This window comes from Mauremys reevesii, linkage group 6 (genome assembly GCF_016161935.1).
Source record: "Mauremys reevesii isolate NIE-2019 linkage group 6, ASM1616193v1, whole genome shotgun sequence".
Classification (NCBI taxonomy): domain Eukaryota; kingdom Metazoa; phylum Chordata; order Testudines; family Geoemydidae; genus Mauremys; species Mauremys reevesii.
This window is the reverse complement of record NC_052628.1, coordinates 5,455,843-5,471,049: the sequence shown is the minus strand read 5'-3', so window position 1 is coordinate 5,471,049 and position 15,207 is coordinate 5,455,843. Positions and strand designations below refer to the sequence as shown.

The following is a 15,207-nucleotide window of genomic DNA, read 5'->3' as shown; positions in this document are numbered from 1 at the left end:
GTTCCTCATGGGAGTTGTGTTTCCTGGCCCATAACGGTGTGAGCTGACCCCTTGTCCATTATGATGTGGCACCTCAAAAGAACAGGTGTTTAAGAGAGCCGCAGAGGAGCTGGCAAATGGGGGCCAGGTGGTAATCAGAGAGCTACCTCCTCAACAGGTTAAAAACCCTGCTGTTAGCTGACCCAGGAAGAGGGAGAGCAGGTAGTTTGGAAAGGAGAATGCAGCACTGCTGGCTATGGAGCCTATGGACTAAAGTGGGGGAGAGACAAGAGCAGTGCTGTGACGCTCAGGTGGACCCCGCTAGAACCATGGTGCAGTTGGAATCTCTTAATCACAGGGAAGCTGCAGTTGTGAATCTAGGGACCTAGATAGGAGGAGACTTGGGGGGAAAAGACTCTCCAGAGAAATCAAAAGCCACAGTAGAGCTGACGGAGCTCCCTGGCTCTGAGGTTACTGGAAGTGGAACCAGGAACCCGAAGCTCTGGATTGAGGGTGAAATTGGAAACCCCAAGAGGGAAGGGTTTGGGCCTGAAAGGGCTGAAGTAGACTGTATTTCTTAAAGACATAATACACTGGACACTGGGAAGGGGAACTTAGTTGAAGTACTCTGTGCTGCTAGCATGTTATTGGGAGATCCAGGTGGGAATGGATAGCGGGGTGCCAGCAAGGACATGCTTTACTATGCAGTGGTGTACTCTGGGGTGGGACTCTGCCCTAGAGCCCTTCATGCCTGTATTCTCCCCTATGGGCTGCACTGCGTCTTCCATGATCCACTGTGGTGACTCCCTGTGGCTGAGGTGCTGCATTCCCAAACTCCCAGGGATGCCTTTCCAATTGCACATGGCATTTCTTTGCTCAGTTAATTTTTTCAAAGGGAATTCTAGAGCTGGATTGGATGCAGATGGAACAAGTGTAATTACCTTCTGCATTGCCCCAGGCTGCAAATGTTCCTTCTCATGGGCCATTTAAGACCACAGCTACTTCAGGTGAGTAAGAATGTGTCAGATCAAATTAAGGGCTAAATGATTTGGATAATGAAGGGCTAAATTCAGGCTCCTACGGGCACAGAGGCGTGTGTTGGGAGTAGTGGAGCAGCTAAAGGATGGTGTTAAATCTATGTAGCAGGCAAAGGGCCAGCAGGGGATGCTAGTGGGAGTATGTTCAACAGCTGCCCTTATTACTACCTTTACAAAGATGGAGGTGCACTTCCCCTCCCCCAGTGTTGGCTTCTGTGTACTCAGGGTCATGTAGGGAGGCTTGGGCCTTGGATACACCGATCAGCCTGGGGTCTTGACTCTGTTACTGCTGCAATAGCTGTCTCTCCCCCTTGGATTAGGGGAATTAGCTGCAAACTGCTGTGCTGGAGATAAGGGGGGAAGTTTTCGCTGCACCCTCTTCCCCCTCCCATTGCACCCCACGTGGGCATCCACCATTGAACCCTAAGAAATATTTTCAATAAGAGATGCTCATCTGACTCCAACCTGACCATCGGTGGGTGGGTACTTGAGACTTATACTAAAGATTGTTTGTTTGGTGCTCAGATACCTGGGTAATAGGAGCCACATAAGTACCTAAAACGGATTCTCATTGATATAGTATGACTGGATAGAGGGAGGGGCTGAATCAGAAAGAGTTCACTCACCTGAAGTGAGTCTTTCTATGACCAGGTAGCCATAGAAAACTTGTCAGCCCTGCAAGGGCACAGTTTCTTTCAAAGAGTCTCTGGGTCTGTTAATGTTTCTCCTGTGACTTGTTTTCCTAACAGCTGAAATCCTGGAGATGCTGCTTTGTCCTGTTGGTGCACTGGGAAGTCCCCAAAGTCATCACCCAGAGATTCCAGGGGATTTGTGTCTGGTGAGTCCTACTCAGGCTCTCGTAAGTGCGTGTAGTGAAATTCTCACCAATCAACTCCAGTGGGAGTTTTGCCTGAGTAAAGTATGAGTAAGTACTTAGGGACAGCGCCTTGAGTTTGTTGTGCAGGTAGCTTACAGCTGGATTCTGCAGTGTGAATGCCCATATGTGTCTGGTAGGTTAATTGCTGATAGAGGTAAGAGCTGTTAGTGGACTAGTCTCAGCACAAACAAACTCCCTTTCTGTTTTGATCCCCTATTGTCTTGGGACATCTAGACATAGGAGGGGCAGCACAGTCCAATGGAAAGAGAACTGGAGTGGGACTCAGGACACCTGAGCTCTGTTCCTGGTTCTGCTGATGAGCTGGTGTGTGATCTTGATTGCCACTTCCCATCTCTGTGCCTCAGTTTTCCCTCCCACCTTGTACCTCTTCTGTATTTAGATTGTATATAAGAACGGCCGTACCTGGTCAGACCAAAGGTCCATCTAGCCCAGTATCTGTCTACCGACAGTGGCCAATGCCAGATGCCCCAGAGGGAGTGAACCTAACAGACAATGATCAAGTGATCACTCTCCTGCCATCCATCTCCATCCTCTGATGAACAGAGGCTAGGGACACCATTCTTACCCATCCTGGCTAATAGCCATTTATGGACTTAGCTTCCATGAATTTATCCAGTTCCCTTTTAAACATTGTTATAGTCCTAGCCTTCACAACCTTCTCAGGTAAGGAGTTTCACAAGTTGACTGTGCGCTGCGTGAAGAAGAACTTCCTTTTATTTGTTTTAAACCTGCTGCCTATTAATTTCATTTGGTGACCCCTAGTTCTTGTATTATGGGAATAAGTAAATAACTTTTCCTTATCCACTTTCTCAACATCACTCATGATTTTATATACCTCTATCCTATCCCCCCCTTAGTCTTCTCATTTCCAAGCTGGAGAGTCCTAGCCTCTTTAATCTTTCCTCGTATGGGACCCTCTCCAAACCCCTAATCATTTTAGTTGCCCTTTTCTGAACCTTTTCTAGTGCTAGAATATCTCTTTTGAGGTGAGGAGACCACATCTGTACACAGTATTTGAGATGTGGGTGTACCATGGATTTATATAAGGGCAAGACTATATTCTCAGTCTTATTCTCTATCCCCTTTTTAATGATTCCTAACATCCTGTTTGCTTTTTTGACCGCCTCTGCACACTGCGTGGACATCTTCAGAGAACTATCCACAATGACTCCAAGATCTTTTTCCTGACTCGTTGTAGCTAAATTAGCCCCCGTCATATTCTATGTATAGTTGGGGTTATTTTTTCCAATGTGCATTACTTTACATTTATCCACATTAAATTTCATTTGCCATTTTGTTGCCCAATCACTTAGTTTTGTGAGATCTTTTTGAAGTTCTTCAGTCTGCTTTGGTCTTAACTATCTTGAGCAGTTTAGTATCATCTGCAAACTTTGCCACCTCACTGTTTACCCCTTTCTCCAGATCATTTATGAATAAATTGAATAGGCTTGGTCCTAGGACTGACCCTTGGGGAACACCACTAGTTACCCCTCTCCATTCTGAGAATTTACTATTAGTTCCTACCCTTTGTTCCCTGTCCTTTAACCAGTTCTCAGTCCATGAAAGGACCTTCCCTTTTATCCCATGACAGCTTAATTTACGTAAGAGCCTTTGGTGAGGGACCTTGTCAAAGGCTTTCTGGAAATCTAAGTACACTATGTCCACCGGATCCCCCTTGTCCATATGTTTGACCCTTTCAAAGAACTCTAATAGATTAGTAAGACACGATTTCCCTTTACAGAAACCATGTTGACTACTGCTCAACAGTTTGTTTTTCTATGTGTCTGACAATTTTATTCGTAACTATTGTTTCAACTAATTTGCCCGGTACCGACGTTAGTCTTACCGGTCTGTAATTGCCGGGATCACCTCTAGAGCCCTTTTTAAATATTGGCGTTACATTAGCTAACTTCCACTCATTGGGTACCGAAGCTGATTTAAAGGACAGGTTACAAACCTTAGTTAATAGTTCCGCAACTTCACATTTGAGTTCTTTCAGAACTCTTGGGTGAATGCCATCTGGTCCCGGTGACTTGTTAATGTTGAGTTTATCAATTAATTCCAAAACCTCCTCTAGTGACACTTCAATCTGTGACAGTTCCTCAGATTTGTCACCTACAAAAGCCAGCTCAGGTTTGGGAATCTCCCTAACATCCTCAGCCGTGAAGACTGAAGCAAAGAATCCATTTAGTTTCTCCGCAATGACTTTATCGTCTTTAAGCGCTCCTTTTGTATCTCGATCATCAAGGGGCCCCACTGGTTGTTTAGCAGGCTTCCTGCTTCTGATGTACTTAAACATTTTATTACCTTTGGAGTTGTTGGCTAGCCGTTCTTCAAACTCCTCTTTGACTTTTCTTATTACACTCTTGCACTTAAGTTGGCAGTGTTTGTGCTCCTTTCTATTTGCCTCACTAGGATTTGACTTCCACTTTTTAAAGGAAGTCTTTTTATCTCTCTCTGCTTCTTTTACATGGTTGTTAAGCCACGGTGGCTTTTAGTTCTTTTACTGTGTTTCTTAATTTGGGGTATACATTGAAGTTGGGCCTCTATTATGGTGTCTTTAAAAAGGACCACATGCAACTTGCAGGGATTTCACGTTAGTCATTGTACTTTTAATTTCTGTTTAACTAACCCCCTCATTTTTGTATAGTTCTCCTTTCTGAAATTAAATGCCACAGTTTTGGGCTGTTGAGGTGTTCTTCCCACCACAGGGATGTTAAATGTTGTTATATTATGGTCACTGTTTCCAAGCGGTCCCGTTATAGTTGCTTCTTGGACCAGCTCCTGCACTCCACTCAGGACTAAATTGAGAGTTGCCTCTCCCCTTGTGGGTTCCCGTACCAGCTGCTCCAAGAAGCAGTCATTTAAAGTATCAAGAAATTTTGTCTCTGCATTTCGTCCTGAGGTGACATGTTCCCAGTCAATATGGGGATAATTGAAATCCCCCACTATGATTGGGTTCTTAATTTTGATAGCCTCTCTAATTTCTCTTAGGATTTCATTGTCACTATCACTGTCCTGGTCAGGTGGTTGATAATAGATCCCTACTGTTATATTCTTATTAGAGTATGAAATTACTATCCATAGATATTCTATGGAACATGTGGATTCACTTAAGATTTTTACTTCATTTGATTCTACATTTTCTTTCACATATATTGCCACTCCCCCCACCGCACGACCTGTTCTGTCCTTCCGATATATTTTGTACCCTGCAATGATTGTGTCCCATTGATTGTCCTCAGTCCACCAGGTTTCTGTGATGCCTATTATATCAATATCCTCCTTTATCATGAGGCACTCTAGTTCACCCATCTTATTGCTGTCTGATCACCCTAGGCCCCACCAACACCAATATGGAGGTGATTTGTCACACATCACCTCCATATTGGTGCACATAACAAAATTCATTGCACACATGTGTGGGAAAAATTAGAGGGAACACTGATGATGTGATGTGCTTCAGCAAGTCTGATCTTCCCTGAAGTAAATTAGGCTCTTTCTATGATATTAATCTGCTAGTCTCTCTGTCCCATCATTCCCTCCCACCTCCATCCCACCCTCACCCAGCTCAGCTGCCCAGGTCTGGTGTAACATGGAGCATTAGAAGCTCCAAAATTTGTTTTTCTGCCAGCGTCAGTTTTTGTTCTCCCTACCATTTCCAACAGGGGCAGATGCTACAGGAACACTGACAAATCCCTCCTTTAATTCTCTTTGGGAAAATAAAACACAATACGAAACCACACAACTTACTCAGAGGCAGCATCGTGGGTTGGATCCCGCACAAGCCTGGGAACCCTCCTGATTTTACATCTGGCTGTAGGAGCGAGGTGCCAACTAGTGGTTAGAGCAGTGTTGGGCTGGTAGTCAGGACTCCGGAGTTCAACTCCTGGCTTTGGGAGTGTGGCCTAGTAGCTAAAGCAGAGGATGGTGAGCAGTAATTGATTGTGGGGGCAGCAGTGGCAATAACTGAATTTTGGGACAGGGGAGCAGTAAGTGATTTTTTTTTTTTGAGAGAACATGAGTGTGTGAGAGATGGATGGACAGAGAGAAAACCTGAGTGTGAGAACTGGATGGAGAGAATGCACATGAACTGCAGTTAGGCTTTCTAAAATTTCCCCTTCTCCTCAATGTAATTATCTGTTGCTTCCCCCTAGCTCCCCAAACCACTCAGTTCTGCTTGGCAGTCTACAAACTACCATTCCCCGGTTATCCCTTCCTCCCTCACCTGCTCCCAATGCTTGAGGAGAGGGTCCTGGGGCAGGGGGTAATCAGTGATGAATGTCACATGTGGAGCAGCACAAAATGGCAGTCTCTCTGTGCCTCAGCACCCCATCTATAAAATGGGGATAGTAGCACAGCCCCGCTTCCCAGGGGTGTTGTGAATATAAATACATTAAAAGATTGGGAGATGCTCAGATGCTATGGTGATGGGGACCATATTAGCCTATAGATCAAGAGTGGATCAGACCCATAGTCCAGTATTCTGTCACCAGCACCAGTGCAGCAGTTGGGGGTGGGGCGGGGCGGTGCATCTAGCAGATAATCAGAAGAACAGAGGAGTAGCCAAAAGTTTCCAAACCACTGAAAGTGTCAGGGAATAATGTTCAGAACAGCATGACTGCCTCCTGGGTTCAGTCCATGGACACAGAGGTTGTGTGTAAATCTTGACTACAGCACTGCTGCCAACAGCTCATTCATACCCACTTTCATAGTTCCTTCTCCCATCCCTCTCACCTACACAAATCAGCTACACTCCCTAGCCAAGGGCTGTTTTAAAACAGGAGCGTTTCATTAAACTCTTGCCATTTTCCAACAAAACAGCTTGTACGCACAGGTAGTAGAAGTTGCGGCAGAAGCTCCAGTTTTCATGAGTAAAGGGGTCATTCTTCTCTGCTGCAGTTAGTGCTCTTGACCCATAGCCAATGCCTCTTAGGGTATGTCTACACTACCCGCTGAATCAGCGGGTAGCAATCGGTTTATCGGGGATCAATATATCGCACCTCATCTAGATGCGATATATCGATCCCTGAACGTGCTCCTGTCGACTCTGGAACTCCACCAGAGCAAGCAGCGGTAGCAGAGTCAACAGGGGGAGCTGCAGCCATTGATCCCACGCTGTGAGGACGGGAGGTAAGTCGAAATAAGATACTTTGACTTCAGCTACGCTATTCACGTAGCTGAAGTTGCGTATCTTACATCGACCCCGCCCCGTAGTGTAAACCAGGCCTTAGTTTCCCTTCCTAATGTTGGTATAAGACTGTAACTAGTCCTTTATTAGAAGTATCTACATAGAGGATAAATGGTAAGGCAAAATCAGGATAGTCAATCAGCTTGTTTGAAACCTTTTGAGAAGTTGTTCAGTCCAGGTAACTGGCTGTTTGGAGGGTATTTGTCCAGATCCCTTTCCTTATCCTTTGGCTTGGTTTTTTACTCCACTTTTAAAAGCATTGTGTGTCAGATCCCAGTGGAACAGTCAATAAGTCATATAATGACTTTGCTTTCAAGAAAAGTCTTGCATGTAACTCTGAAAGTAGGTGTGGAGATCTAGCAGCTTGCTGAGTTTCCCTATTGTGCTTGGTGGTTTCTCTACAAGAATAGGAACAGCCAAGGTATCAGCTGGATCCATCTTATAACTTTCAGCAGAAACCACCATTCCCTGATAATGTACCTCTTAAGACAAGGTCACATTTAGAAGCTTTCCACTTCATCCCATGTTTCTGTAACTGTTGCAATACTTTTTCCACATGCATCACAAAAATGCTGCAATGCTGCTCTACAAAAGAACATACATCATCCAAACATGGAATACATTCGTCATCCCTAAGTTCCATGCACCACTGGAAGGCAGCAGATGCATTTGTTAAACTGAATGGAATTCTAACCCATTCATCCACAGCCCCTGGTGCAAGGAAGGCTGTGAGGTGATGGCTGTGAGAAAGATAGTTACAAAACATACTTTGGATACATAATTTAATTTGCCAGTCACCTCTGCTAGCTTTCTCGCTCTTCTTTGGATGCATGTTCCTTAGAAAAAAAGTACAGGCTGGATAATTATAAATTCTGAGTTTTATTAGATAAAATAGTTTTTAAAGCCATTAAGAAGTTACAGAAAGCAAAATAAAAGACAGATGATAATGTTCACAATGTCAAAAACTAAACTCAACATGGAATGTTACAGTTTTCAAGGGATAATTAATCAGTTCAATTAATTCAAGGTCTTATCACATTCTTGTTATAAAGGCAACCTTTCATCCTAATTCTATCCTGGTCTGGGCACGTGATTTTTTTTTTAAAATCAACATGGAACTATGGATCCTTAAATATAGATCCTGATTTACTTCCGATTAGTTTTATACGCCAGTGGAATTAGGAGACGGCTCTCGATAGTTCATCCAAACAATTCTGAAGTTACTTCATCAAAGAATGTTAATCCAGTTAAAAATTACCTTGCCCTGTTGATACTCATAGCCAGACTTTGTCACCTATACATATAAGACGATCACACATTAAATCCAAACCAAAATATTCAGGTGATATTTTTGGCACTACTCTAATTTCTCTGGAATTCCACCAGTACTGTAAGCTTTTATGCCCCTTTAGCCAAAGGATAGAAAGGATGGTGATGACAACGTAGGGGATTAGAGAGCAGGGTGGTGGATGAAAAAGAGAAAATGGAGAAACGTGCCAAGAACAGTGGAGATCACAGAAGACCCTTTGGGGAGAAAATCTGCCTCTTTCTAGAACTTTACTGGGAATGGAGATGGGAAGGCATTAGATGAGAATGGCTCTTACTATCATGGGGGGAGAAAGGGATGCCAAGAATTCCCTGCAGACACATGCAGAAATTACCACTGACATTGTACAGAGCTGTTTGGGAATATCTGGGCTGCAGTGCACACTGCAGGACTCAGACAGTTATCCCAAGCATTTAAGACAAATGCTGTGTTTTCCTAACTAATCAAAAAGAATCAGTCAGACGTGAATTGGCCTGTCACCATTAATCCCCCTTACTGCAGAATCAGTTATGTTTTCAAACCCTCTTTGCTGTATCTAATCTTGTGAAGTTTTATTGCAAGTATATGGCAACTGACGAGACAACATGTTCATGACCCCAGATTCTCTGCTCTATAAAGCATTTAGTCTACCAGCTGGGACCCATTTTGGGGACTAAAGGGTATCCTGTTAGCTAGAAAAAGGTCATTGCTACCACATGTTGGGCACATATCTGGTGGTCATCACCAGGGTGGATGTAGATGTTGGAAGTGATACCGTATAAATATGACATAATATAGAAAAATTACACCTGGAATCCAAACCAAAAGAATCATAAAATCACAAAAAGGGCCATCACTCAAAGAAAGTCTAACTTTGACCAAAATTAGCAGAAAGCTTCTAAATACAATTGGTAATACAACTATGTACTCGACATAGTACTGCTTTGGAAAGTTTGGGAAATATTTAGCCCCAAGCAATATATTTTATGCATTTTCGCATACTTTTTTACCTTCGGTTAAAGCAAAAGTCTATACTCACAAGACAATGAGTTTGTTTGTACCCTGTAATACATCAAAATAGCTGTCATTATTTGTAGAATAAGTTTTTCTATTTTTATGAAGTTATGCAAATAAAACCCCCTACCCCCTAATTATAAAACATATTTTGATATTAACTGATCAGCCAGAGACAAGTCTAAAGCACACAAGGTACAACTGTAATCATCTTACTATCAATGAATACAATGACAATACATGCATACTACTTATATAACAGTAGTGACTCTTAGCAGGAGAGCTGTAGAATGTCTTGTATGAATATATTGTGTTAATAACAAAATATAACCATGTACGCTTATGTAACCCCTACTGAATGGCTAACACAACACCTCTTCAAGGTAGGTTTACTCACAAAAATAGTCACAGTAATTTGCAGATAGTTGAAATCTCTCTACTCTCCCTCAGAATCTGTGTCTGATGTGTTCAATACTTTGTTGCTACACTTATCACTGTCAAAGTTGCATGCATCAGAGCACACCATATCTTCCCTCTGGCATTGTCATCTCCTTGTTGCACAGGTACTCTCACAGACACACTGCACAAAGGTGAAGATGGCTTCTGGAGCAGGCGGCAACACCATCATGCTAGGAACAAGATGTGCCACGTTATCACCTATTTGTTGTTGACAGGGGACACTTGAAAATACTGAACTGTTGCACAATTCCATATGTATAACTGATAATTTGCTTGTTTCAGATGCTGCCGGAAGGAGTCCATTGTTGGTGGCAGTGTCTCACTTGTTTTATTCTTCTTAGCAAACAACTCAGTGCACATTATCCAGAGATGCTTGCTTCTTACCACACTACCATAAAGATAGAAGCAGCCTGTCTCACTGCTATCTCTTTCTATGAGATGCACTGCTCCCAAGATGTTTCAAACTCTCTCTGAGCTCTAAGTGCTTAGCTGTTGTCTTCAGCCATCTCTTTTTTCCCCATGCCACTGAAATCTGAAGTAAAGTCACATGCTGCCAAACTGTCAGTGGATAACACACATGTCCATTTCCAGCTCCATAGCCACTCTGTGCATGGGAATGAATCTCTTCTTTTGGCCAAACACCTGTTTTGAAATAGAATTCATCTATCCTAAGAAAAGAACAATATCTTGGGCACATAGATGCAACATCTGAATCCAAGCTCCAGATTAGCACCCTATTTACGCTGAGTGTTTGGTGTGAATGAGCAACATGCAAAGACATGCGTGAATCTGCTTCCTCGTGATCTGCCTCAAGTTCTGGTATTGCAGAATGTTGGCCAGACACTACTTTCACTGTTCATGCGATGGGTGGGTTTCATGACATAAGGTGTACTTCATGACCAGGTGACAATCTCTGTTCACACCTCATGATCCAGTCACTGAGGAGAAAGTTTGCAATGTTTGATTTATTCTTTGAATTTGATAACATCTCAAGTGTTGCTTTGGTAATGGTGTTAACACAATGGGGTTCTGAACTTCTTGCATTTGGACATTTCTCCCCCCTCCCCCCATGGGCTCTCTTACCAGATTTGATTTATTCTTTATTTACATAAATTGCCACCACCACCAGCACTGTATTGACATTTTAGTCCAAGGATAATGTTCACCAGCTGACCTGACAGCTCCCCAAATTTTTGCATTTGGCCTTATCAGTGCACACCATCTGCAGAAGCATCGTAAAGTCAATAGCTAAAGTTAGCTCATTGAATGCTGGTAGCTCAACCAATCAGATTTTTCTTGAGTCACGACAATGCATTGCTCTTTTGGGTCTCTCTCAGAGATCCATCCAAGTTGAAGAGGGAAAATGGGGCAGGTGCCAGCTCATACTTCATCAGACCCTGGATATCACCATCTCTGGACTGGGCAATAACTGTCAGATTGCTGAGTATCTGACAATCAATAGTTATTGCTTGTGCTGTCTGCTGCTTCTTTTGATTATTTTGTTGAGATTACGCCTTTTATGGTCTCACAGAGGTCTACCTCCCCCTTTGCAGCCTACTGGTTACAAACTGCTTTGTTTCTTGTGTGCCATTCTCTCTTATGCACAAACTTTCTGCAATTTCAGGTGGGGTCCACAGTAGATGTTGCAATGTTCACAAGTGGCTGTCTTGTCTGGGTTTGTTCCAGGTTCAGTGCTAAAAGGATGTGTCATTCCTTCAGTCACAGCCTTTGTAATATCTTGGACAGCAGTTTCATCTTCAGCCATGTGCTTTGTAGCAGTTTCTTTGTGGAGATCTGTTGCTGAAGGCTGCATTCCACATATTTTGTCATAGTGTTACAGCTGCCTTCAGATGTGGAGAGATAGGGTGGGTGAGGTAATATCTTTCATTGGACAAACTTCTGTTGGTGAGAAAGACAAGCTTTCGAGCCACACAGAGCTCTTCTCCAGGTGTGGAGTCAGGTAATACCTGGAAAGAGCCTTATCCTTTGTGTAAAGATGCTGGTGATTCCCACAGTCTTTGTTAAAAGATTGATCAGTGGCCATGTTATGCCATACACCACTGAAGGGTCTGACAGTGCAGTATACTGGTCCTTGACTATCAATTAGGGCTTGATATATATCTGGCCTCTGTTCCTCCAGAAGTCTGGCTTCTGCTACATTTACACAACCCCATGTAGCATAATTCACATGACCACATTAGAAGTCAAGTAGAATAATCTCTGCAAATGTCTCAGGATCCACAGATATGTTATCACCTCTCGTTGGTGCTCTGTAGTCCATCAGTACCTGGGAGAATTATGTTACATAGTTTTCCCAGAACAGAAATGTATTGAACAGTGTTTTCCTTGGGTAACTTGAGCAATCATGAGCTGGTGGAGTGATTGGGTGCTGTTCATGAAGCCTGCCAGAGCATTTTAAACATTGAAAACATTTTATAGTTAGGTGTCTTATTATCTACATAACTTCGTAAAAATAGCAGACAGAAAAACTTCTCAAATCAGTCCATTCTACAAATAATGACAAATATTTTGATGCATTCAGAGTACAAACCCATATTGTCTTGTGACTACAGATTTGTGCTTTAACTGAAGGCAAAAAAATATGGGAAAATGCATAAGATATCACCTGGGTCTACATATTATCCAAACAGCACTATTTTAAGTACATAGTTGTATTATGAATTGTATTCAGAAGCTTTCTGCCAATTTTGGTCAAAATTAGACAACATTTCTTTGAGTTATGGCCCTTTGGGGGGGGGGGGTATGATTTTTTCAAACTGGATTCCTGATAATTTTAAACATTATGTGATACAATCAAACTGCACCACTTCCAGCATTGGTATCCACCCTGGGAATGACCACCAGATATGTGCCTAACAGGTGATAGAGTAATCCATCATCTCGAAAATGTTCAATGCAAACTCATTAATAAAACCCCTTTTTAAGACTGACTGGTAGACTAATTGGGGAGCTGTAGATTTGCAACAGGTCTCGCTTCTTTTGTTCTCACCTTAGGCAACCCATCTTACATAGTAAAGATGAGACAATTATCAGGATATCCTTAAAGATAAGGGTTTTCCAAGTTCAGAGGGATATTTTGTTGTCTAATAGCCCACCTCTTTTTTTAAATGTATTTTGTTGATGAAGAGTGACATACTTACAGAATGGTTCTTGTGGTTAAGGCCTTTGACTGTGAGATTCTGGCATAACTGAGGTCAGGATCTGACTGCCCAAATTTGTTAGTTTTCATTCATATATGTTGCAGCAGCAAATGAACATTATAGTATCCCATCAGTTCTGGGATTTAGTGACTGGGCACATATATCAGCTATTTGGGCTCCACAAAACAACACATCATAAAACTGAAAGTCCATTAACCCATCAACAGACAGGCTCTGCATGATGGTACATCTGGAATGACTGATGTCCTAGCCACGTTCCCAGCACTTTGCCCAAATATCAAGAGAAGAATGTTATGCATTTGCACACATTCATGCTCCATCTACAGGGCAGACAGTTGAGTGTATTTATAGGGATATTTCAGTGCCAAATTCAGATGCAAATGCTGGTCTACTAAATCTTGAACTGAAAAACTTGCTGCCACATCCATTTGGCCATTTGCCTGGAAAAATCCATTCCCTCAGCTCATTTTGTTGGTATCATTTAAACAAGAACTGGCCTTTCTTGCTATTCCATTGCAGCAGTTTCCCAGCATAAGACTGCATGACAAAGCCAGCTGTCACCAAGAGATGAACCAGACTGTGTCTGGACATGAAGGCAACAAGAGTTTGATTAAACCAGTCAAGTTAGAATACCGCATCTGTCAGTGAGGCAGAACTGGTTTGCTTTAATAACATTTGTTTGAATAAGTGTGGTTAGTAAGTTTGTGCACTTTATGCATTTGTTTTCCTATTTACTTTGTCCATGTGCATGTGTGTCTAAACACACATAGCAGATAGACAGCTACAAATATAAATCTATACACGCAGATGCCTCCCACCTTGTGTAACGAAGGAGTAAGTGTCACAAGTTATACAGCCTTATTGGACTTTCACCCACACTTCTGGACTTTTATGTGCTTCCTTAAGAAGGAAGGATCATCTGCTGGGTTAAAAGGAGTGGACCAAGGCTGTCTCTCACTATGTGTTTGTGTACGGTCTATTAAAATGAGGCTCTGATCTAACTGGAGCCTGCGGCTGCTACAAGCATAATACTTACAACATTACTTGTATTATAGGCATATAATACAGACTGCGCAGCCAGCAGTCACCCTGATCTTTAACATACAGGTACAGCCAGTTGAGACTACAGATCCAACCATGAAATGCTCCACTGATCCTGAGGCTTTGAGCGTGAGGAGCTATAGCCTCCAATTGACATTCCTCCATATCAAGCAGTGGGTTGCTTCTCTCTAGGGCCTTCCATTCAGCTCCATTTAACACTGATCAGGTGTGGGCTCCAAGCTCCTCAGAGCTGGCCTACGCAACCCTTAGCTGGGCAAAGTTTGGGCACTTTCTAGTCGAGGCACATATTATACATTCCTTCCTCTAGCCCTTGTGTAACTGATGGGCATTGCCACTTATTTTACCTTAGCAGTAGTTTGGCATTTAAAGAGAATTACAAAAGGGCAGGCTTTGGCTAACCCCACATGGCATGTTAAATAAATTCTAATTAAAGAGAAAAGCAGTAAAGTCAGAGGGGATTTATCAATGTATTAACCAAGGAATCATTAAAATGCATGGCCCAACAGCAGGAAGGGAGGATTTCCCATTAATAGCAAGATGTCATAAGTGGTGCAGAACTGACAGCTGCTCCCAGCTGAGTTATAGTGTGTCTTTGTTACTGCAGAATAAGCTTCCTAAGAAGAAGAAAAATGGGTCTCTCCTAAACCAGATGCTGAGGATAAAATGCAGGAGGCTCATCTGTCTATGTACGCAGGCAAAGGATGGACAGTAGCACAATGTCCAGAAAAAGAGCAGTCGGAGAACGTCTCCACAACAGGGCACCCCAGTGCTGATGAAGGTGCATCCGGCCACATCTCCACCCAGTGATACAGGGAAAAAGAAGTACACCCAGCATCCGTTCCTTGCCAACCTGGCAGAGAAGCAGCCCTTTAAGCCTGGATTGAAGACTAATGGAAAGAGGGGCCAAGCATCCATCTCACCATGTCCCAAGAGACCACAGAATGAAGATGATGCAGATGAGCTGCAGACACGGGGGGCATCTCCAGCCTTGTTGGAGAAAATAAAACATCAGCTCAGCCTGCAAAAAGAAAAAAAGAAAGAAAGAAAGTTAGTTACTAAGGAGAAGAGCAGTAGTGATT

The 15,207-nt window shown here is 42.8% G+C and overlaps 1 long non-coding RNA gene across 1 annotated transcript; it reads left to right on the top strand.

Annotated features, from left to right (window-relative positions):
* The first annotated feature begins 203 nt into the window (after positions 1 to 203).
* On the top strand, positions 204 to 14,991 carry LOC120407345. Its single transcript, XR_005599888.1, has 3 exons — positions 204 to 986; positions 1,766 to 1,854; positions 14,733 to 14,991. It is a non-coding gene; the product is annotated as an uncharacterized LOC120407345 (long non-coding RNA).
* The last annotated feature ends 216 nt before the right edge of the window (positions 14,992 to 15,207 follow it).